Raw genomic sequence first — 25,598 nt, 5'->3', positions numbered from 1 at the left:
AGGGGTGTGTTAAAAAAAATAGCAGTGTGGCATTCAATCACTGAGGTCATCAATTTTGTGAAGAAACAGGTGTGAATCAGGTGGCCCCTATTTAAGGATGAAGCCAACACTTGTTGAACATGCATTTGAAAGCTGAGGAAAATGGGTCGTTCAAGACATTGTTCAGAAGAACAGCGTACTTTGATTAAAAAGTTGATTGGAGAGGGGAAAACCTATAAAGAGGTGCAAAAAATGATAGGCTGTTCAGCTAAAATGATCTCCAATGCCTTAAAATGGAGAGCAAAACCAGAGAGACGTGGAAGAAAACGGAAGACAACCATCAAAATGGATAGAAGAATAACCAGAATGGCAAAGGCTCAGCCGATGATCACCTCCAGGATGATCAAAGACAGTCTGGAGTTACCTGTAAGTACTGTGACAGTTAGAAGACGTCTTTGTGAAGCTAATCTATTTTCAAGAATCCCCCGCAAAGTCCCTCTGTTAAAAAAAAGGCATGTGCAGAAGAGGTTACAATTTGCCAAAGAACACATCAACTGGCCTAAAGAGAAATGGAGGAACATTTTGTGGACTGATGAGAGTAAAATTGTTCTTTTTGGGTCCAAGGGCCACAGGCAGTTTGTGAGACAACCCCCAAACTCTGAATTCAAGCCACAGTACACAGTGCAGACAGTGAAGCATGGAGGTGCAAGCATCATGATATGGGCATGTTTCTCCTACTATGGTGTTGGGCCTATTTATCGCATACCAGGGATCATGGATCAGTTTGCATATGTAAAAATACTTGAAGAGGTCATGTTGCCCTATGCTGAAGAGGACATGCCCTTGAAATGGTTGTTTCAACAAGACAATGACCCAAAACACACTAGTAAACGGGCAAAGTCTTGGTTCCAAATCAACAAAATTAATGTTATGGAGTGGCCAGCCCAATCTCCAGACCTTAATACAATTGAGAACATGTGGGGTGATATCAAAAATGCTGTTTCTGAAGCAAAACCAAGAAATGTGAATGAATTGTGGAATGTTGTTAAAGAATCATGGAGTGGAATAACAGCTGAGAGGTGCCACAAGTTGGTTGACTCCATGCCACACAAATGTCAAGCAGTTTTAAAAAACTGTGGTCATACAACTAAATATTACTTTAGTGATTCACAGGATTGCTAAATCCCAGAAAAAAAGAATGTTTGTACAAAATAGTTTTGAGTTTGTACAGTTAAAGGTAGTGTTGGACTTTAAGGCGTCCATTGCATGTTCATAATTAGAGGAAAGACACGGTATTAAAATTAAGTTATTTATTGATCAGATATGAAAAAGTTTTACGGCGCGCTTGGTCATCTCAAGCAATGAACAACCAGCTCAAAAAGTAACATGCATATTTATAAAATATATGACGTCGATCTTTCTTCTTAGAATCTCCACCCACAAAGGCCGTTCCCCTCGTACATCTGACTCCATCACCACACCAAGTTTTAGCCTGCAGGAGAAGATAGACACACATAGACAAAGAAAAAACAAACTGTTCTCCGCTCATCCCTGAGAGCCATGCAGTCCGTCACTTCCTCCCCAGTACTCCTCCACTTCACATATGATTGACTTCACATAGAATATAATAATGCTTTCTTAAAAACAAAACATTAATAAAACATTAATTTATTCATAAAAAACATAAGCTGTAAGATGAAAGTGATTATTATGTAAAACACATTTCAATATCATGACATCATTTCATTATTCGTAAAATTGGTTATATGAATAAGGCACACATTATAGATAGATAAACACATATTAAATCTTTTACTGCAATATTACTTCTAAGCAAAACACTTTAATCATTATTAAAAAACACCTGTCAGGGAAGAAAACACACACACACACACACACACACACACACACACACACACACACACACACACACACACACACACACACACACACACACACACAAAGAACAAGCCCAGGAGATTCTGTTCTTCAAGGTTAAGCTGCCATGCCCCCATTAGGTTATTCTGTATGCAACCTTCATTGCATTGGTTAATACACATTTATCAAAGACAACATCTTTTCTTTATTACATCAATTATTAAATGATTAATACTGATTAAGTAAGAAATATATTGCATATTTTATCCTGTGAACATTAAAGCATTGGTTAATAACATGGTTATCTGTCTGCTTTTCTTCTTTAAGCCTCGCTCTTTATCTTGATCGTTGCCAGCTGCACATTCCTGACTAATCCAACCACGACCTTGCAACTTTTGCAAACACAGAGGCTGCTTCCTCTCAGTAACTTTCCACTCTCTCAGACAAACACAAACAATTTTTTACTTCAGCGTACTATAATGATTTTTGAAAACACTTCTAAATACAATATTAATAAAACATATGACATTCAAATCCCACAGTAGACACTGCTATTTTTTTTAACACACCCCTTTCAACTAATTGCTCAATTGCACAGCCTTAAGAGCGTGCATATCATGAATGCTGGGTCTTGTTTGTTTTCTGAGAATCTACCCAGACAGCACACGTACGTCTGCCCGCCGTCGGCTCAAGAGCGTACGTCGGCCTCCTTATTTGAAACATCTAATAAGTATCGGCCACGCATTGGCCAAATCTTCAATCAAGTCAACGGTATTTCCCGCTCATCAAGCTTGTCTGTTACATCGGCTTTGGGTCGGATAACTATACCGGAGGCCGATGCCGCGCTTCTCTCTGTTGGTGCGTGCCCAGTTCTTCCACCCTTTGCAACCACCAGAGCAAAGGCGACATTATGGGTGTAAGTATGTACAAGAACTAAGTAAATGATAATAAGTGAAGAAAAATGGAATCCGTTAAGTAAATGTAAATGTTTTAATATAATATACAAGTAAAATAAATAAAATAGCAGCGCCTTCTTTGCTTTTAATGACACACAGCTGCTAAGTTCCATTATTACGAAGCAGAAGGGGGCAGTAATGTACATACGCTGGTTGCCAGCCGCCGTTAATACTCAAGTAAGTTAGAGAAAATGCAACTGGGGAAAGTGAGGAAAAATAAGGGATTATTGGCTTGTTTAACACGTATCATTGTTTTGTGTTCCCCTCCTTCATAAAAAAATAACAATTCCACGTCAACTCGAACACGCAAAACCCCGGTATGAAGCATTGTCATGGGCATGCCAAACCAACAGATGGCGATATATTTCTTAACCCAGAGAAGCCACTCCAGTCTCGTCTTGCCATGAACAAGGAAAAAGTGCGGGAGCTGACTAGGGTTGCCGCGGTGACAGAATTTTCTCACCTGTTAATCGGCGCGTCACAACCCCGGTGATCCCGGTTTCACCGGGTGGGAGGGGCTTATAAATGCGCATGCAGACGTGCACATTTTACTTTCACTTTTGAATTACGCAACTGTTTAAATGCAGTGCTTGCGTACGCTGCGTTAAATCGCGTATGAATTTGCGTGCAATGCGAGTGCAACAGCTGGTTTATTTAAGTGCTTAAGTTAATGTGCCCAGGTAATTCGCACAGAACCCGCCAGTCCCAAGCAGAGCAACCGGCTACTTCTCCATAAAGCGCTGCTTGAATGATCAATGATGGGTTTATTATTTTTCTTGATGAAAAACACAAGAACAAAACGATCTCGGTTATATTAAACATCATATATGTATATTATAACAAAAACGAGTAACCACGCGGCTTCTGCCTTCGTCTGGTCAGTCAGCTCGCCTCGCACACTCTGACAGGAATAAATGAAATCTGACACCTGCTGCTCTGTGACGTGACGCGCGTTCAGCTCCGCTAAATTCAGTCTGCAGACACATTCAGTTGTAAGTGTTTGCTCTCTCTAACGAAACTAAATGATTTAATTACACGAAAATATCAAAACGACGGTTAAAGACGGTGTCGCGGTGGGCAAGTGATCTAACCGGTGAGAGGCTGAAGCACCGGTTATCACCGTTTCACCGACCATCGCGGCAAGCCTAGAGCTGACTTCGCAAACGTCCGTGGTTCAGGTAAGTTTTCGACAAAAATCTTATATTAAATGTCCGTGACTCTTAAAAGTTAATATAAGGCACTCCGTCTACTACAGCACATCAAATAAAGTCATAGTTAGTAACATTTGTAGTACTTGCAGCGCTATTCAGACTTGGCATTTTTGCAAACATGTTTGTGTATTATAATTTCCATTAATTTTTGTTGTTCTAAAGTGTTTCTGTAAAACAATACGTGTCAGCTTGTTGTTATGTATAGTCTGACCGACTAGAGGTAATGTTAACGTTGAAATGTCATTTCTCGTCTAGTTTTTTATACTATGACAAAAATGTGGTACTTGAAATCAAGCTAAATACCTTTCACGTGTTCAGTATTGTGTTTTTGTTGCTATATAAACGATGCACTTAATATAGGCAGATGGCCATTGCTTTTCTGAACAGCAGTTGGAAGTATTCTGAGGTAATTTAAATTTTAGGAAAAATATGAGGATGATTATCGATGATTATATAATTGACTTCAATAACATAGTAATTTTGGTTGTTTAATTTCTTTATGAGTGTTTGTTTGGTGTTTAAATGATCAAGTTTAAATGATCAAGCAGTTTTAGTTACTGTATAAAGTGTATTATTATGATCTGTATGATAGTTTGAGTGCTCACAATGGCAGCAAATTTAAAAACAAAACAAACAAGAGATGTTTACATTGACATTATGTAAGTTAGTTCAGATACTTTGAGAACCATTTGGTTATGCACAGTGCAATCTGATTTACATTATTGTATGTCAGATGTATGAAATGTACAGTGATTTAATGAACAGGTGTTTCATATCATAGTCATTTGCCATACTGTGTATTTTAAACACATCAAGGGCTGGAAATGACTGAGTACATTTCTTGCTTTTTTCCTTAGCTAATATTTTCCTTATATATCTTTCCTCTCTTCTTGTGTGTAAACAGGTCATTGGCACTGCTGTGTAAGTATTTCACTGACAGACACCTCAAGACATTTTAGTGGGTGTAACTGGAAATCTTTTATGTAAATCTGTAATATTCAATTGTTATGTTTTATGTCTTTGCAAAACAGATCACAACATCATTTGCTGTAAGTTGTTTTTAACCAGCTGTGTTTTTGATCTTAACCATACTGTCATATTAGTTTTATCGGAGAAAGGACATGCCACCTCTAAGCCATCTGTTTCTCTGTGCAGGGCATGTACATCTAGGATGCGGCCTATCCAGATGAGATTCTCTCCAATGCCAGCAAACCGACAGTGGAAGACACGAGCCAGCACTTCTCCCCCCACATTGCCTCAGGCTTTTGAGATAACCACTTATAACTGCTCCCCCTTCATGAGACCGGATGCTATGTTGGGATCACCGGGGCCTCCATCGCCCGGCATGTACACGCTACATCAGGTGTAGGTAAGACGCACACTCACTGCTTCCATGGTGCTTGTGTTCTCAATGTTTTTGTGCAGGTGCCTTGGATAATGAAGACAATTTGGGTTGTTGTGTTACACGCCAGGTGAACAACATCAGAGTGCGGCAGTCAGAGATCCTAAAGAAGGACTCCATATGTTTAGTCGAGACAGTACGCCGTACATCTCTTATGACGAGTATATTTGTGTCAGGACCGCTTTCCCGATACTGACAAGGACATTTAAGGTTCAATGGACAACTTGCTTTCAATGAATGGTTAATGTCTGTAGCCCTTTTCACACACACATTATGGAAAAAATACAGAGAACACATAAGGGAGTTGTTCGGGATTATTTGATTTTGGTTCATTCACGCTGCCAATAGTTTTCTGAATTTGTTTGTGCTTTCACACACATGCCATAAAGACATGACATATTTAAAGTCTTGCACTTGTTAGTTTTTTTTTGTAGCATCTGTAGTTTGCTTATCCGTGATTTCTCTCGAGAGAAACCACACGTGTATTTTTTTGTTTATGATAAGATCATAACGGAGTGCGTTACACCAGTCCTTCCAAATCCTGGTCCTCGAGCACCCCCTCCCAAAAAGTTTTAGATGTCTCCTTATTTAACCCATCAGCTTGTTAGGGAGACATGTTTACCATTTTGAAAAGAGGCTGATAACTTGAATCAGGTGTTTTAAATAAGTTTTTGGGAGGGGGTGCTCGAGGACCAGGATTGGGAAGCACTACGTTACATGCTGTTTTGTTATGCTGGTGAATGTTCGTAGCTGATAGTGACGAGCCCCATGATTTCTTCTTCAGTCCAGTCTGCAGATATTTCTCATTGTGAATGTTAATCTGCATTTAAATCTGCCATGTCAAAGGGGAAAAGACTATATTTTTGTCGTGATGACACAATATTTATGTTGACTAATTATCGACGTTGAAATTGACACCCCCGATTCTATCAACCAAACGCAACAGCTCTAAGTCTAGCATACACATAATTGCATTCACTAACCATTGCCTCAGGTTATAAATAACTTAATAATCACAACTATCCACAACCTAAAAAGCTATGAATAGCAGTCATGCAAATTTTCTCAATTTGCTTTTCAATTTCTACTAGCAATTATTGGAGCTGCAGTCTGGATCCTGCCTCTGTCAGATGACCTAACACAAATTGAAAGATGACATCGGCCCTTGCAAGGACTTCAGACGATGCCAGCACTGGACTACATACAGTGGTAATCATGTGCGTTTCATGTTTAACTTTATGCCTTTTGGAGATCATTTCATCTTCCCCTCGCTTAAATGTTTATATTAACATAATTTTTTTACCAGGGGTGCCCAAACTTGTGCATGTCACTGTACTGATATATACTATACAAATAATGTAAGTTGAATTTACTTATTTAAAACACATTATACTAAGCACTATACTGCAATGTTGTTTTTAACGTTTGTGCATAATATATTATTTTTTGTCTTTTTCATTCATTAGATTTTCAGTAGTCCATGTCAAATTTTATTTCAAGGTAAGATAGCTTTACATGTCTTTCATTGTGCTTTCAAAGCAACAAGATGACTTGGTTCAGACAACTCAACCCTTTTAAAATGTCTTTTATTTAACGGTGCATTTTATCCTTTATCTTAGACAAAGCAGAGCATGTTAATTTCATTTAATACATTCTGGAACAAATCTGGGTCCACTTATCATTTCTACTTACAAATTAACATTTCTGTTGTGCTCCGTTTACAGTGTTTGGGTGAGATCTAGACAGAGGACTAAGGCGTATACTAGGACAGAACTAAGTGTTGTGGCCCACAGGTGAGACAAACTTTGCTACTTGGTATCTGTTAGACACGATACATTGAAGAAGGGCCCATTCATATTATACTTAAACTTGGTCCAGGACCATTTGATTTTTGGTTCATTCACACTCTCAATGATTTTCCGGAATCTGTGTTTATGCCGTAAAGACACATGATGTGTTTAAAGTCCTGCACTTGATAGGTTTTATTCACAGTGTCTGAAGGTTTGTTATTATTGGTTATTTCTCTCTGCAGAAGACTGCATTTTTGTTTATGATAAGACTATAATGGAATGTGTGATGCGCTGTTCTAGTATGCACATGAATTAACCCAATTTCAAAGTGGATATTTGAAACTCCCTGAACTCTGTCCCAGTCCAGTTTGCAGACATTTCTCATCGTGAATGTAAATGTTCATTTAAACCCCCGTTTTAAAGAGCTGAACGGTATATCTTGTTGCGATGACGCACATGTATTTTGTTTAATATAAGCTCATGTGAGCGCCTGACACGCTAGAACTGTTATGCTGCTAAATGATCTCTGCTTCAGCGTGGATAGTGACGAGCTCCCTGATCTCTCTGCTTCAGTACAGTTTGCCGACCTTTGTAAAACCCTTGTTTTAAAGAGCTGAACCATAACTTAAAAACTACGCCATTGTTTCTGCATCTCATTCATAAAGAGGGCTTTCCAGGTATGTTACGGTAATGGTACTAGGTCCTCTTTCCTGGAACAATCCCAGAACATCTACAGCACATGTTTGCCTTCACACAAATGCCTGTCTGCCAATTTTATGGATATTTTCTGGGACCAAAGTGCTGTGTGAATAAGGTTATACTTTACTCGATTACACGAACACTGATGCAAGCACTTGTTCAACACAGTTTGGTGGTAAGCAAGTGGGTGACTGTTATCTTTAGATATCTTTCACAATAAAATGTATAATTTTTAAGACATTTGCATTAATTCCTCCTATAGCACTTATTTTAAGTATAGCTGAGGATACAATGAAGAATTAACACTGCTTATAATGCACAGCCAGACACATTCAGGAATGCACCAACACAGTAGACCAGATGTTTTATATGCTTACATAAAGTACTGTATGCTTTGTGGACCTTTTTGATTATCTATCCAATATACACGATTGTTCATGTTTGCCATAGGCACCTAAATTTAAGTATAAAAATGTGATCGTATGATTAATAATTTTTTTGGATGTTTCCATTTCAGGTGATCCTAAAGCAACAAAAGAGGAACCATGGAGAGGAAGAAGTGGTGTCCAGATGTTTAAAAGGCGGTGTTCGGGACAGGAAACAGAGGCAACAAAGAGCAACCTCTAAGGTCTAAAGGCGCTGTTTGCAGAGACAAGTGTAGGAAACAAAGACAGAAGACCTGACGAGAATGTTTTATGGTTAAATGTTTTGGTTATGTACATGCACATTATTATTTACAATATATTTCTAAGATACATAAATATGTGACCTTGTATATGAAATCCAGGCTACTGTCTTAACATCTAATGACATCTAAAGTTTGAATTTACTGATTTAACATTGAGTTCAGTCTTTGGCATGACCTTACTCAGTCAGTATTGAAGATGTCAAGATTATATTTTCAGAGAATGTTTTCTGTATTGTGTAGGATGATTTTATGTAGAAAACAGTAAGTCACAAAGAAATACTTTGCTGGGTTTTCACAGGCTGTGTCCCATTTGTACAACATATGTGAATTATCTTGAGACTAAAACTTCTGAAATCCAAACTGTTATATTTTAGCATTTCAAATGCAGCCACCCTTTGCCTAGAATTTGACATATATACCCTTGGGTTTTTTCAGTAATTTTTTGAGATCTTACCCTGCGATATTTTTTAAGAAATTTCCATGTATTATGGGCTTGAATTACTTGTTTATTTTATCATTTTGTCCAAGTAATTTGAAAAAAAAAGTTTTAAATTAAATTTTAGTTCTCAATTAAAATAAATGTATATGTTGAGACTATATTTTTGTCCACAAACGTAATTGAATCATATACCTTAAGAGTATATTATTTTGAAGGTTATAAGAAATATTTTAGTTAAGTGTTTAAAAACGTTTACACAGTAGTATAGCAGTGTATAATAGTTACAGAATATGTCATTTATGTGTGACACATCTAAATATTCTGTTACTGATTTATCCAAGTAGTTTATGTGTTATATTCGTCAAATGAATAAATTTGCAACGGTTATTGACAGTGGTGTACTTGTTTTTAGTTGTTATTGCACAGAAGCACATTATTCTGAATAAATGTGAATGAATAAAGGTTTAAATTAATAAATAAATGCCCGGTAAAGCCCGTGCAGAGCGGCTGAAATTGCATCGTTTAAACATCGGCCCGAGGGCATTTGCGACGAGATGCCGACATCTAGACGACATCTTCCCAATGAGCAAACGCTCCCTGAGCGACATCTTGCCGATGGAACTTTGAAAGTCGGCACAACGTCGGCCAGATGTATGTGTGCTGTCTGGGTACTGAACCTACTGGTAACTTGTTTGCCACGTAGCAATAAAAAATATACTAAAAACCTTGATTATTCTGGTTAGTCACATTGTACTGCTATTATTTTGAACAATACTGTACTTCCAAAGTTTGGTGTGACTAGTGTGAGCGCTCCGTACCCTACTACACTTGGTCTCTGCGACAGTCCAGTTTAGTTCATGGTAGGGGGGCAATATTTTGAAACATAAATATTTTTAAATTATTTGCAACCCTTACAAAGACACTAATTTCCCACAGCCAGCAACAGCACAATGTTTGTCTGACATCACAATCTTACTGTTATTACAACTTTATGATTGTCAACAACTACTACTTTAAACTGAACACCAGTGGGCGGAGCCAACGATATAATGATGTGATGTGTCTTTCTGTGGGGGAGGTCAAATGAAAATTAATCTAGCTAGCTAGTGACATCACTACTCCAGCCATTTTACATTTTTAAAAGAAGAATGCTGTCTGCGATTCACTTATGTTTCCATGAATGCAAAAACTTTTATCGAAATACATATACAATTGTTTAAGTGTCATAATTAAAACATGCCTAAATTGGCAGTGACCCTGGCTTAAGTCGATACAAAACTCAAGTGCAAATCATGACACTCATATTAACCGTAGTTTTGCAAAATATTGTAACACCGATATCAGATATGAATAGTGTCTTATGTAAATATAAAAAGAGCAGAACAAAAAATAAATATAGTCAAAAAAATCTGATCTGTGCATTAAGATTTGCAATGTAAATGCAGTCTTATTGTGACGAGAAAACTTTGTCATTGCTGGAATCAAGAATGGTCTGAATAGGATTTGAGTTTGTTTACTTGTGAAACTTACCTGCTCCACCATTTACAGCTCCAGTGGGTGCAGATTATCATACAGATGGTTAAAGTGTGGATCCACCTAATATTCAAGGTAAAAGAGCATTTGTTTACAGCATTATCTAAGAAAACATATCACTAGATATTACATATTATACAACAGTTCTTTCTGGTTCTCGAATCTGATTGGCTAAGAGCTATGCGATATTGTACTGATAACGGCACAGTAACCCAGCGGGCATTTGATGTCAATTTAACATCAATTTGACATCAAACATCGACGTCAAAATTACGTCACAGAATAGGTCAAAAATGAAAGTCATTTTGACGTCAAAGTGTTGATGTCAATTTGATGTCAAAATTTTGACCTCTGCTGATGTCATTTTGATGTCAATTCTACATCTATTTGACATCAGGATGTTATGATGTTGATGTCATTTTAATGCTATTTTGATATCCCAGCCGGCATTTCAACGTTGATTCACCGTTGAAATTTATCTTTTATGGATAAAAACACACTCTTTCAAACAGTTTCCACTTAGTAGTGCAAAAGTGGAATATTCCAAATATAGAATAAAATCATAAAATAAGAAAACAAAAACATGTTTAAAAGTCATTTTATTTATTACTGCAAATATGAATTTTGTTGTTGGTTTAGTTGACAGTCTTCTTATGGCCACCACCACCCATCCATTCTGGCTCATGCACTAACAATATGATGACAGCATCTAAAGAGGAAAAACAAACCACATGTTGTTATGTCATTGTCAAAAATGCTGTTTTTTTAGCCCATGTATAAAAAAGTTATTGCATATTAAGGCAAGATATGTGTTCTTTAATGGTCTGACTAGAAACATAGCATAGCTGTCTGATGAAGGAAGAAAGCTGTTGTGTTTACAAATGTGACAATGGGCTTTAATTAAGATAATCTACGGTGCATTCAGAAAGTATTAAGACCCCTTCACTTCTCAATTTTGTTATGTTTTTGCATGATACTGCAATTGTTTACATTTTTCCTCATAAATTGATTTTTTGAAACGTTTGCAAACATCATTTTTACATTATACATATTTCAGACCCTTTGCAACAATACCTGAAATTTAGCTCAGGTGTCTCCTATTGGTCTTGATGTTTCTACACCTTAAAGGACACGTTTGGTATTTTACACTTAAAGCCCTGTTTTCAAATTGTTTATGATGAAATAGAACGGTTTTGACTGAATTTGGACATATGATGCTGGCTCGTGAATTTTCGGGTGTTTCTTGTATCACCTCCCACCTCTATAATGTGTATATAGGTGCACAGGAACAATCCTTCCTAAAATGCATTAAACTTTTGTTTACAAAGACGTGAAACTCACCGAGTGGTCAGGGGTGTTCACTGATATGCTCACACAAAAATCGCTGCAAAATTCCAACAGGTTTTATCGTAGTTTTTGTCCAACTCCATTGACTTGTATTAGATGTGCTGTGAGTTACGGTATTACTCCGCGGCGGGAACTTTGTTTATATTCTTGCTTTTGGCAAAGGTGGATTATCGCCACCAACTGGAAGAATGTACGGGTGTGAGGCGTTTGAAAAAAATAGGTCCACAAGTTTACAACGAATGCTAAAACACCTGTTGGAAAGCATCTTTCGCAGCGATTTTTGTGCGAGCATATCAGTGAACACCCCTCACCACTCGAAGAGTTTCACGTCTTTGTAAATGAAAGTTTAATGCATTTTAGGAAGGATTGTTCCTGTGCACCTATATACACATTGTAGAGGTGGGAGGTGAAACAACAAACACCTGAAAATTCTCGGGGCAGCCGCATATGTTGAAATTTCAGTCAAAACTGTTCCATTTCATCATAAACAATCTGAAAACAGGGCTTTAAGTGTAAAATACCGAACTTGTCCTTTAAAGGGTTCTGATGAACACAAAGATATTTTGAGGAATGTCTGTAACCAAACTGACAAGAAGCACCATTGACTTCCATAGCAGGATAAAAGAATACTATGGAAGTGAATGGTGCTTCTGAACGGGTTGGTTCCAAACAAATCCAGGTGTTTCAAAGTTTGCTGCATCCTACCCAAAAAGACCTGAGGCTGTAACTGCTGCTTCAAAAGGTGCGTTAACTAAGTACTGAGTAAAGGGTCTGAATACTTGGGTGATATTGACTTTATATTTTTATTGCCCCAAATTTAGATGCTAAACAAAGCAAACATTGACTGTTTGCCTTATGTGTGGGTCAAACAGCCTCTTGTGCAGTCATGCAGTCACTTACCAATGAAAGCTAAGATGGACTCCAGACCTTCTGGACTGTCTGTGAGAGACTTCAAACTCAAACCAGACCAGCAAGGCATCACGTTGGCAGACACCCCTACATGATAAAAAAATTTTGATTAGGAGATGTTCTTGTCCTATTTTTAATACACATTTTACAAACTTACCACAGATAATCTGGCAAAACAAAGACTTATGAAACAGCATCTTCCCAAATCTCCTCTTCAGGCTCATCTTGGCTATCATGGCATTTAATAAAGTCCTTAAAAAAACATATTTCATTAGTACAGAAACATACAAAAAACTGGCCCAAGTACAACTATTAAAAATAAAGAATGTTTCCATTTTTTGTCACGGGACACCATTATTATTTACTTACTTTTTGAGGGGTACAGATTTTGGCATCTGGAAAGACACATGACTTCACCAAGTTGCATGGTGGTCTGCCTACAATAAAACACATAATAAAATAAAAAACAAGTCATAGCCCCTTTTAACATAAATTGTGAAATACAAAACACTGCATCTTAATTATTAGGATAACTAGAATTTGATCTGAATACAATCCAAAACAAGTACAAAATATTTTGTAAGGTTCCATTACAACATGGTAGCTTGGTGGTGGATTACAGTGGTTGGTGGTAACTTTAACTTTATAACTCATGGACATAGCCATCATTTTAAAAGTGATGATTAGAGCCATAATACATATGGTAAAGTGCGGCCTGCGGTTGGCTTGAACTGATTTTGCCAAGTGGTTGATGTCCTCAGGGCAACATATTGTGTTGACCCAAGGACAACAATTTTCTAAATAAAACCTAAACCCACCTCAAACCCCAACCCTAACCAAACCCTAAAATCAGATGGACATGATAAGTGAAAAACAATGGTCTAGAAACAGCTAATCCTGGTTGTAAGCTTAAACTTAAAACCAACTTTAAACTTATTTCTGAAATCTGATTGGTTGATTGAAATGTTGTCCCAAGGTCAACATAATGTTGCCCTGAGGACATCAACCACTTGGCAAAATCAGGAGAGCCCTGCGGTTGCGTGCACGTCACAAACTATGAAAAAATATAAAGTACAATCTCCCCCAGCGAGATATCTTCAAGTTTGTGTGAACGCAAACAGCCAGGAGATTCAGAGTTAGAGCGCTATTTGCAACTGATATCAGTGATGATCCACTAGCTTTCGAGCAGAACAAAGGCAAAATATTCTTTCTTGGTCACTCAAGGTTGTGAAAAAGTATCAATCTGCGCTACCCGTACACCATCAGAACATGTTTTTAGTGCTGCTGGAAACATTATAACCCCAATAAGGTTTCTCACTTTTTGTTTCATGGTTTGAAGTGCTATAATAAACACACACATAGGCGCCAATCCCGTGGGTGCTCAGAAGCTCGGCTCTAGCACCCAGCAAAATGGCAAAGCACATATGCTCAGTTTATTCACATTAAAGGTACGGTTTTCCCTGATCGCAACTTTAGTTAGTGTGTAATCTTGCTGTTTGAGCTAAGGTATTATTTATGCTCTCAGTTCACTGCCAAGCAATATATTCCCCTTTCAAACTGTCATGGAGTGACTTTTATCGGCGGAACAAAAAGGGCGAAGATCCTTCCACCCGCATGAATTTTAATGAAACACCAGGTCGGTTCCGGCCAACTCCGGGCAAACAAATCGAGGATTAGAAGGATCAGGTGTGTTAAGCAAGTGTGGCGAATGATGATTGGGCTTTGAAGAGGAGAGGAGGCCCATAAAAAGGGCGTGAAAGAAACTGAAGGAGAGCAGTTGTTCCACGAGTTCGCTTTGGGAGCCCGCTGGATTGTTGTGAAAGGGGGCGGGTGAGGGCAAGCCGGAAAAACGAAACGAAGAGTAAAGACGAGCATCTGGATGAAAGAAGCCAATGGCAGATGAAAAGTAGCCTTCAACGAAGGAGTGAAAAGCCACGTTTGTTCCGGCGTTCGCGGAAGAGCGAAGCGGGTGCTCGTTTTCCGTCGATCGCTGTGTGTGAAGCGGAGGTCTATGGTGTGTTTGGAGAGACATCTTTTGTGTGGATTTGTAGGCTGGGCGAAATCAAGACGGGAGAATTGGGCTGAAATAAAGACGAAGATAAGTGCTGAACTCATTTATACTGCAGTGATGCGCTGTTGATTCTACTGTGTATGTTGAAGGAATCTTATATGTCGAAAGGATGGATGAGTCTGCATAAACAAGGCCCTGGATGGTTGGGACATCTGTAAGGAAAAAGGGAAGAAGGAGTTAAAGGAACAGTGCGATACGTGGAGTTTGTCTTGTTATCACTCTGTCACTTGCAATATTAACCATACTGTCCTCTTAGTTTGTCTTTGTTCCCTGATTGAGTGTGTTAGCCCCCAGCTTGTTGTGAAAATTCATTGACACATTGGAGTCGGCCGAGGAAGGGAAGGGCTCAAGTAGTCGTGGCCTTGACGTTTACATATGGTTGTCTTCTGCCTTAGTCATCGAACGATACAGGACTCTGAACACGGCCCAACGGGTGACCCTGACCTTCATCACCGTGAATGCGTGGAGTGCGGTGGGTGATTATTTTGTGAGAGTGTACACTTGGATTTTTGGAGTGCTGTGTATTGTCAGTGTTGTCAGCGATCACTTCCCAGACTGAAGAAAGAGACCTGTTTCCGAAGAGCAGAGTGGTGGCACTGGACAGCTGTCTTTTATTCCTATACGACTGGGACCGATTCAACTCCCCCCCGCCTGTGGTGGCGCCTCGACTGTAGCAAGTAAGGCTGGGCTGTGAACATTGTATTCGACATCTGCAGAGGGAGAGCTTGTATCTATCTATTTGTGGTGGGGAAAAAGTGTACTTACTGTTGTTGTGTATAACTATACACGTGTCGAGTGTTTCCAGATGTCAATCTATGTCCATATCTTCTGCCTGGTTGTCTGAAAGAAAGTTGAGGTGAAATGGCTGGCCCCGCTCTTGTAGCACGCTGTACCGTACAACCCCCCACCTCCATCTACCTACCTCTGTGACCCCATCTAGTGGGTGCGTTTGTCTAAACAACAATCCGCCTCACCCGGTGCCTCCATCTGCCCCTTTCCTGCCTGAAGCTAAGAGGTGGTGTAATCCTCCTTGCATGTTCCTTGAAGTATTGTTATTGTCGAAGAGATTGTGTGTCTTTGCTGCCAGCCTGCAGGTCTGAGCCAAGGGCTCTGTGTCATCGTGGGATTGTGTTATCCTATGCCCTGAAGTCGGCGCCTAAGTGGTCGTCGTAAGTCTGTTCGAGAGAGGAAGACTAGAAGTCGTTGTGTGCCTATACGTCTGCTCCAACCACCAGAGTGTCAAGAAGGATAAGCCTTGTACATCCGCCCATTCCCTTGCCAGTAAGTTCAAGTTGCAAAGCTACTTACCAGTGTACCCACCTGTATACCTCCCTGTATGCCTAAAAGCTAAAAGCCCAGTGTACTTACCTGTATACTCCCCTGTGTACGCCCAAAGCTACCTACCAGTGTACCCACCTGTATACTCCCCTGTGTACGCCCAAAGCTACTTACCAGTGTACCCACCCGTATACCTCCCTGTACGCCTAAAGCCCAGTGTACTTACCTGTATACTCCCCTGTGTATGCCCAAAGCTACCTAACAGTGTACTTACCTGTATACCTCCTTGCACGCCCAAAGCTACTCACCAGTGTACGCACCTGTATACCTCCCTCTACGCCTAGAGCTACTCACCAGTGTACTCACCTGTAGACCTCCTTGTACGCCCGAAGCTACTTACCAGTGTACTCACCTGCATACCTCCCAATACGCCCAAAGCTACTTACCAGTGTACTCACCTGCATACCTCCCTGTACGCCCAAAGCCACTTACCACTTACGCCCGAAGCTGCAAGCCCAGTGTACTTACCTGCTTATTTACCAGTGTACTTACCTGTATCTATCCTTCTGAGCTCAGGAAAAGAGGCTAGAAACGTTCACTTGTAGTTCACCTGTGAGACGCAAAGAGAGGAAGCCGGGAAGACTTACCTGTAGTTCACGTGGAGACGAAGAGAGAGGGAAAGTCAAGAAGACTTACCTGCAGTCCACGTGAAGAGTCAGAAGTGACTCGGATCACTGTTCCCTCAGTTCCAAAAAGCTCACCATTTTTAGAACCCTTCCCCTTTTCCCTGTTTTTAATTAAATAAAGACTGTTACATTTTATTCCTCTTGTCTGTTTGGTCATTGGGGCATTTTGGGACGTCCTCGGGGTGGAAACAGAAGGAGGAGCATGACCCGCGACAGGGGCGCTCCGCTCCGCTCCCACCTGTAACAAAATCCTACAGCGAACGGCCAATTTGTACTACAGCCCTCTACTTCCAAGTTGAATGATGAGCTATGACTAACCTCTGCCCACAGGAACATGTCAGGCGTCAGCTAAGCTCAAATGGCTCTGGCTGCACAATTAATTACACACGATTGTCACGCGCATTTCGTCAGTAAAGTCCCTTGATAAGTAATAAATCACCATCAGCTACTTTCATATGAAGCGCCATTTACTACACAGACCCGTAGTTTACTGACAAAACGTGAAATCATTGCCGATTATGAATGCGATATTTATTTCCCCTTTTGTCAGTGAACTATGGCTCTGTGTAGTAAATGGCGCTCCATCTGAAAGCAGCTGATGGTGATTTATTACTTATCAAGAAACCAGCTTCACCGACGAGATGCGCGCGACAATCAGGTGCCATCAATCGTGCAGCCCTAGCTCTGGCTAAGCTAAGCTGCTGTCGAAACACAATAAACAAACTACACAAGCAGAACTCGTTACATAATTCTGAAGGAGGGACTTCATAGAACAAGGAAGACATCAGCCCGTTTTGAGGACAGTGAAAACAGCGCTATACAGTAAATTGTGTGAAAAATATTGTTTTTTACACACAAAACATGAACACAATCAAAAACACAGAAAAAACATTACCTTTAACTTTACAATTCGCATCTAAAATCACACGAAAACATGACTGCACTGCTTTCCACCTCTTCAAAGCTTTTGAGCGCTCCAGAGCACCTGGTGTCCAGTAAAGCTGGAGGTTGTGATGAGCACCCACCGGTGGAAAAAGAAATTGCCGCCTATGAACACACACGTTTGTTAAGAAACATCATATATGATCTTTGTTTACATTTTTTATTTTCAATATATATATAAAAAAGATATATACCTCCCCCCTCACATAAACACATTATATAAACCACCGCACCACAGTGGTGAATTGGTGCATTACCATGGCGGTGGTAAAATACTGTCACAGCCATAATAAAGATAAGACAGAAATAAATGCTGTTATGTACACAACCACAAAGATCCATTTTGTCTGTCAATATGAAGCCTCTTTAAAACTTGCATCAACATCCACTCTGAACTATGAATTAACTTCTGTCTGTCTATTGAAAACGAAGGGTCTGAAACATGTACTATAGAGGGAATAGTGACATACAGAAGAAATTAAGTGCTGTGCTGAACAGTGACCATTGCATACTGAATTATTTTCTTATATTTTCCTAATGACAATGATAAACCAGTACTGAGAAACAAGTAGCAGGTGTTTTTAAAAAGCTCACCTGTGAAGTTTCATATGTTTGTGTGTCATCACGTTTCTGACCTGACAACTCTTGCTGTCTGTTTCTTGTTCAATCCTGACAACATATAAAAAAGTAAAATTAGTGCAATAGTAAAAGATAATTCTATAAATGATGACCTTTATCAGAATGTAATGCATACACTTGCATACTGCATTTAAGTATATACTGTAAAATATCAGGGTTAACATGTCACAACATTACCTGATCCATACAGATGTAATGGCTGTTGATGCATTAAAATCTCAGCATTGACAAGATCACCATCACTATGTTTAATTTGAAGGGCTCTGATAACAAAGACATTACAAAAGATTTATAAAAATACACTGAAAACAAGAGCACATTTATATATAACTAATATTTTCAAGTTCCATTAAACGTGCTAATTATTCATCAAGAGAAGTAAGCAAAATAACACCATTACACTTCATTTCAATTCAAATAGCACATGCCAAAAACTTACACTGCTTGACTTTTTCTTACAAAGGAGTTCAGAGTCTATTCTCTGCTTTAAATTGTGGATACAGCGCGAGCGACCGCAGGTACAAGCATAAGCATGTGACGTAACGTGTGATTGCCTGATAAATGCAGTTATTGCAAATCCGCGAGCCATAAAACACCAACATATCATCTAACTTTAAGTATAAACACTTAATCAGTAACACGAAATTAAGCAAGCAGCATTAATTAACTGACCGCACTCATTCAGCTGCTGTGCTGCTCCTCTTTACAAATGACTCTGACAGAGGTGTCTGTGGCGCCTGTAAAACCTCTCGGACAAACTGACTGAACTACGATATCAACGCTTTTCTACCGAACAGTTGTCCAAAAAGCCCTTACATTTATGTACTTTTCTGAAGCAATAAACAACAGTGTGGTTAAGTTGATAACACCCGATATAATATTAATTGATTAATATTCATATTACAATCATATTCATGTAACCGTAGTCCAATTTCGGCGGGAACATCCCGTGGAATAGCGAATAAACCATTATAACGGATACGTTCACAATTTACAGAAAAACACAATTAATTGGCATCGTGCTTTTTGTCATACAACATTTTATGTGTGAATAAAATTATGTTACGCGTTTTAAACATTGACTTATTGACTTGATATTTCCTTACCTCGATGCACTTCTCGATGATCACGCAGACAGCCGTTAAACTCTCCAGTATCGTGTAATCTCGCGAGATTACCTCGCTTCTTTTTTGTCAGGATCAAATATTCCAAACTGACTTGTATGAATGAAACATATAAACGTCTTGATGTTATTTTATTATTAATGGTATTTTTCAAATTTATATTTAAAATGTTATATTTTAGACACTGTGATGAAAATATAATAATAATAAAAAACAATAATAGTTTATTTGCACGTGTTTATTACATTTTTAACTCTCCCCATTACAACTTTCAAGATGTTAAACATGAGTCGCATTGATTTACAATGAATAATAAATATACTTTTTCAGACATTGTTTTGACATAAATTTAACGTCAATTTGACATCTTATTTCCTGACATCAAATCAACATCAATTTAATGTCAATGATATTGACCTGAGATATAGAGACCACAAAAAACATGTCAGTTTGATACCTTTGTTGGGCCTCTTTACAACCACAAGGAAATAATTACAAAATATAGCTGCAAGCAGCAATGGCGGGCCCTCGCACGTTTTTTTACCGCTACACGGTGCGTCCGAGAAAACGATGCACGGTGGGCAAGGGCATCAAGTGGGTAAAATATCAGTGGGCTATTTAATGTTGTTTCTGAGCCATTTGGGGACTGTAGGTAAAAGAAACCCCACATTTTAGACAAACAGGGGCACTAGTGAGCCACTTAAGAGACACGCCTATATCTGACGTTTTTGTCAACACTTAACAGCTGAAAACTCTGATGTGTGTGCCAAATTTAAAGTTCAACTAAGCACGCCAAGAGCCTTAAACATGCCTGAAATTAAAGTAAAGTTTGACGCGTTGCCATGAGAACAGCGTTCGAGATGTCTAAAATTCCTTCGCAATTTATCATCTACAATGTCTCGGCATCATGTTGACCACTTCTGGTGTCAATCGCATGATTATTCTAGAAGAAGTATTAAAAGGTTCACAGCATGTAACTGTCAGCCTTAAATATGTGTAAAAATGAAAGTAAAGTTTGATGCATTGCCATGGGAAAAGCGTTCGAGATATCAAAAATCCCTTCGCAATTTATCATCTACAATGTCTCGGCATCATGTTGACTACTTCTCGTGTCAATCGCATGAAAATCCTAGAAGGAGTATTTAAAAGTTAACTGTATACAACTGAAAGGCTTAAATATGCCTGAAATAAAAGTAAAGTTTGACGCGTTGCCATGGGAACAGCGTTCGAGATGTCAAAAATTCCTTCGCAATTTATCATCTACAATGTCTCGGCATCATGTTGACCACTTTTGGTGTCAATCGCATGAAAATCCTAGAAGGAGTATTTAAAAGAACATTGCATGGAACTGTCAAAAAAATCAGGCTTTGTGACTGACACACTTCCTGGCGCCTGGTGGTGGCGCTATACCCGGGAGTCACAATAGGCACATCGATGCGATCGGAATCTTTAGATGAACAAACACCCCGCGTGTCATTACAATAAGACATTTTTTGCCTTAGATATTAGACAATTCCTGTTTCTCTGATTTCGCCATAAGTTTGTCGCCTCGCCATGACAGAACCGTTCGAGATATCAAAAATCCCTTCGCAATTTAGCAAGTCCAATGTCTTGACATCATGATCACCACGTTTGGAGTCAATCCCATGTATCCCCTCGGAGGAGTATTCAAAAGTTCACCGCATGCATTTTTTAAACAATCCAAAATGGCCGACTTCCTGTTGGGCGGAGCTTGAATGTTAGAGGGCGAAAGTTGTTCGGGTCGATGAGATCTATATGTGTACCAACTTTCATACATGTACGTACATTTTTGCCCGATCTGTGCACTGCTGTTTGTTTTTGCATTACAGGGGGCGCTACAGAGCCCCCCTGCCACGCCCGTGTTCCAGCCTTTGGCTTTCGGCGATGACGGACGACTCTGACGTGTGTGCCAAATTTCAAGACTTTTCGAGTATGTTAAGGCCCCCAAAATGTTCAAAAGTGTTAAAAAAAAAAAAAAAAATAATAATAAATATAGCTGCAAGCAGCAATGGCGGGCCCTCGCACGTTTATTTACCGCTACACGGTGCGTCCGAGAAAACGATGCACGGTGGGCAAGTGCATCAAGTGGGTAAATATCAGTGGACTATTTTATGTTGTTACTGACCCATTTGGGGACTGTAGGTAAAAGAAACCCCACATTTTAGACAAACGGGGGCGCTAGTGAGCCACTTAAGAGACACGCCTTTATCTGACCTTTTTGTCAACACTTAACAGCTGACAACTCTAATGTGTGTGCCAACTTTTAGGTTACTCTAAGCATGCCAAGAGCCCTAAATATGCCTGAAATAAAAGTAAAGTTTGGGGCGTTGCCATGGGAACAGCGTTCGAGATATCAAAAATCCCTTTGCAATTTATCATCTACAATGTCTCAGCATCATGTTGACCACTTTTGGTGTCAATCGCATGAAAATCCTAGGAGGAGTATTTAAAAGTACACCGCATGCAACTGTCAAAAAATCCACCTTTTGTGACTGCCACACTTCCTGGTGCCTGTTGGTGGCGCTATACCCGAGACTCACAATAGGCACATCGATGCGATCGGAATCCTTGGCCGAACATACACACTGCATTTTTATCCCAATAAGACATTTTTTGCTTTAGATATTAGACACTTCCTGTTTCTCTGAATTCGCCATGAATTTGTCGCCTCACCATGGCAACACCGTTCGAGATATCAAAAATCCCTTCGCAATTTAGCAAGTCCAATGTCTCAGCATCATGTTCACCACGTTTGGTGTCAATCGTATGAATTCCCTAAAAGAAGTATTTAAAAGTTCATGACTAACACACTTCCTGGCGCCTGGTGGTGGCGCTATACCTGAGACTCACAATAGGCACATCGATGCGATCGGAATCTTCAGACGAACAAATGCCTCGCTTGGCATCACAATAAGACATTTTTTGCCTTAGATATTAGACACTTCCTGTTTCTCTGATTTCGCCACAACTTTGTCGCCTCGCCATGGCAGGACCGTTCGAGATATCAAAAATCCCTTCGCAATTTAGCAAGTACAATGTCTTGACATCATGATCACCACGTTTGGTGTCAATCCCATGAATCCCCTAGAAGGAGTATTTAAAAGTTCACCGCATGCATTTTTTAAACAATCCAAAATGGCAGACTTCCTGTTGGGCAGAGCTAAAATGTTAGAGGGCGAAAGTTGTTCGGGTCGATGAGATCTATATGCGTACCAACTCTCGTACATGTGCGTACATGTTTGCCCGATCTGTGCACCAATGTTTTTTTTTGCATTACAGGGGGCGCTACAGAGCCCCTGTGCCACGCCCGTGTTCCAGCCTTTGCCCGTTCGCAATGACGGACGACTTTGACGTCTGTGCCAAATTTCAAGAGTTTTCGAGTATGTTTAGGCACCCAAAATGGCCAAAAGTGTTAAAAAAAATAAAAATAATAATAAAAAAAAAAAAAAAATAATAAATCCTAAGAAAAACAATAGGGCTTCGCACCTTTCGGTGCAGGCCATTCTGGCCTGCTCCTCGGTGCTCGGGCCCTAAATATAATGAAAATATGCATATTCATGCACGTCATACATGGTGGTCAAAATCTTGACTATTTGTTGATGTCAAATTGACGTCAAGGTGCCCGCTGGGAACCGCTTCACCTTTCGTATCATTCCGCTACCTAGTGAATGGAGGTCCTAAACAGGCTCATCTCTGAATGGAAAAACACAGACGCCCTGTTTTTAAACACTCTCCGTGTGTCTCATTAGTTCACTAGCTCATAAATCAGTCTGTGAATCCCCAATTGGAAGTTATTATTCTGTCAAAGATCAGCGCTCTTGGATGTTACGTTAAAGTTAATGGGAGTAATGTCTTGTCACATCGTGTGGACAATTAACACTTGGAAAGAGGAATATAAACACTAATTTTTTACGCGAAAACACAGTGGAACTGCAGGTAAGCACCGCAGCTTTTAAATGTGGACATTGATCATTTATTTAATCGCGACATGACTATTAAAACATGTTATGAGATATCGCCACTGGTATATTTATAAGCAGCATGCAAAAACATCTCTCTGACACTTATAAAAAACTGTTTTATATAGTACTGACAAGAACGAAGTCTAATAATAACCGAGTGCTCGTATCGCGTTAAGATGAAATGGTAAACCAATAGTAACATTATAGAAGTATAGTTTTATTAACTTTTACCCCGCGCCAAAACAATAACAACACAAAAGACACTAAATATGAATAAGAAAACAAGTAATAGTTTCATCATGACACCAAATACTGGTGATTTGATCTAATTTTTGACCATCAGGCCAACATGAGAGCCAGGAAATCCCTGTCAGAGATGTAGCCCAGAGGGGGCGGTGGTCAGCGGGGCGAGTGAACACTGACGTCCGCTCATGCTTTGGTTCTCATACGTACCGAATCTCAGCAAACGTTCAAACAGGCGCTATCTTTACTAATCGACTGTAGATTTAAATATAATACATATATATTCTCGACTGAACTAATCTTAAAACTACACTTTGTGACCAAGAAATTGTAATATTTAAAAACGGCGAATCCGTCCATTGAGTTAATATGAGATTCAAAGCAGCCGAAAGTGTTACCTGTCATTCTGGCCGCCCTCAAATCCGTGGCGGAAGAAGTAGTTCTCAAACAAAGAGGCTTTTAAAAATACTCCGTTGTTGTTTTCTAGTTTTCGTTTTTCAAACGTGTGCCGTTGAACTGTTGTATAAAAGCAATATCGCTCTCGGAGTCGTGTGATATAGCTCTATATCATCACGGCTGTGATTGCCTCCGTGATGGCCTAATCACAGCCGTGATGATATCACACTCCTACTCGAGCGATATTGCTTAATTTGATGTTAATGTCTGACTCTGATCCATACAAAACAGATTTTCTGTCCTGAGACCCTCGGCTGACCATCAAGAAAGAACACAGTAGGTTAAGAAGAATCTGACCTCACTTTTGATCATTACGAAATTATGGCAGTACATTACACATTTAAGGACTGTTATTCCCCTGGCTGATTTAAAAATACCCAAAAGTTCTTAAAAAGAAGCAGCCCTAGTTATTTTGGCTTGTCAAACATAAACTATATAGACATAACTATTGCGACGTCTCCTCCTAATAAACAGGTTTAAATACTTAACTTATTTCCATGAGCACAAATCTTAATGCTACAGCATATGATATTTTAGAAAAACCGTTTGATGTTAAATTTATAGCAAGAGTTTTGGCAGGGCCCTTTTCAATACCAACTTTTTAGCAAACAACTCATCACCTAAACCTATCAATGACTCGTACAAGAAGCTGTAGTCATTTCGGAACAGAAAAAGGCACTTACAAAACTGTTGCAACAAAAATCAAAACAAAACTCTTTGAAGTGGTATTATATGGTATAGAATTTATATTTGTTTTGATTGGAAATACTGGAATAAATAAACATGTTTATTAGAATGAGGCCTCCCAATACTTTTGTCTAGTGTATTTGCCACAGACAGGGTAACGCAAGCCTTAGAGTGTGCTTCTTTGTAAATGTGACAAATGAAAATGACCTGATCCATCATTTCCAGCTCCAGTGGGCATCCTTTATCCAGACCCTCATACAGATGGTTGGAGTTTTGATTCACCTAAAGTACCATGCAAGGTAAAAGAGCATTTGTTGACATAATTAGGAAGAAAATATAAACACAATGTTCATGGCATTTAAATACAACATAACACTGTGTAACACTACCTTTCCTGTTCAATCCATAGAGCACTCATTTTCACTCTTGAGACCATGGTGCGACCTGCAAGGTCGAATGGAGAGTAAGTTACCTAAAAATTTTTTTTATTTAAAATCGTCATCAGCTAAACATCAACATGTCCGAGGCAGATGCATGTCTGATGGTCTGTCCAACATTCAAAACCTCACAGTAAATCTACAGTCTTGAATACTGTTTTAAATCAATGTACACATATGCTCATTATGAATTCTAATAAAAAATACTAAATGTATATAAA

At 39.2% G+C, this 25,598-nt stretch overlaps 3 long non-coding RNA genes across 3 annotated transcripts in view; 2 read left to right on the top strand and 1 right to left on the bottom strand.

Moving 5' to 3' along the window:
* Positions 1-25,520, bottom strand: part of LOC141367195 (uncharacterized) — a 35,045-nt gene extending 9,525 nt beyond the window's left edge. Inside the window, exons 1-3 of the long non-coding RNA XR_012371419.1 lie at positions 25,330-25,520; positions 25,148-25,222; positions 10,573-10,638 (exon numbers count right to left, since the gene is read on the bottom strand). This is a non-coding gene — a long non-coding RNA (uncharacterized lncRNA). The remainder of the gene's footprint in view (positions 1-10,572; positions 10,639-25,147; positions 25,223-25,329) is intronic.
* Positions 1-25,598, top strand: part of LOC141367194 (uncharacterized) — a 35,470-nt gene that overhangs the window by 9,539 nt on the left and 333 nt on the right. The window contains exons 2-5 of the long non-coding RNA XR_012371418.1: positions 10,591-10,650; positions 24,485-24,529; positions 25,166-25,239; positions 25,350-25,403. This is a non-coding gene — a long non-coding RNA (uncharacterized lncRNA). The remainder of the gene's footprint in view (positions 1-10,590; positions 10,651-24,484; positions 24,530-25,165; positions 25,240-25,349; positions 25,404-25,598) is intronic.
* LOC141367193 (uncharacterized) lies at positions 6,533-9,433 on the top strand. Its single transcript, XR_012371417.1, has 5 exons — positions 6,533-6,643; positions 6,733-6,784; positions 6,893-6,926; positions 7,151-7,219; positions 8,433-9,433. It is a non-coding gene; the product is annotated as an uncharacterized lncRNA (long non-coding RNA).

Source organism: Misgurnus anguillicaudatus, chromosome 10, assembly GCF_027580225.2.
Source record: "Misgurnus anguillicaudatus chromosome 10, ASM2758022v2, whole genome shotgun sequence".
Lineage (NCBI taxonomy): Eukaryota > Metazoa > Chordata > Actinopteri > Cypriniformes > Cobitidae > Misgurnus > Misgurnus anguillicaudatus.
This window is presented reverse-complemented; position numbering and strand designations above follow the sequence as displayed.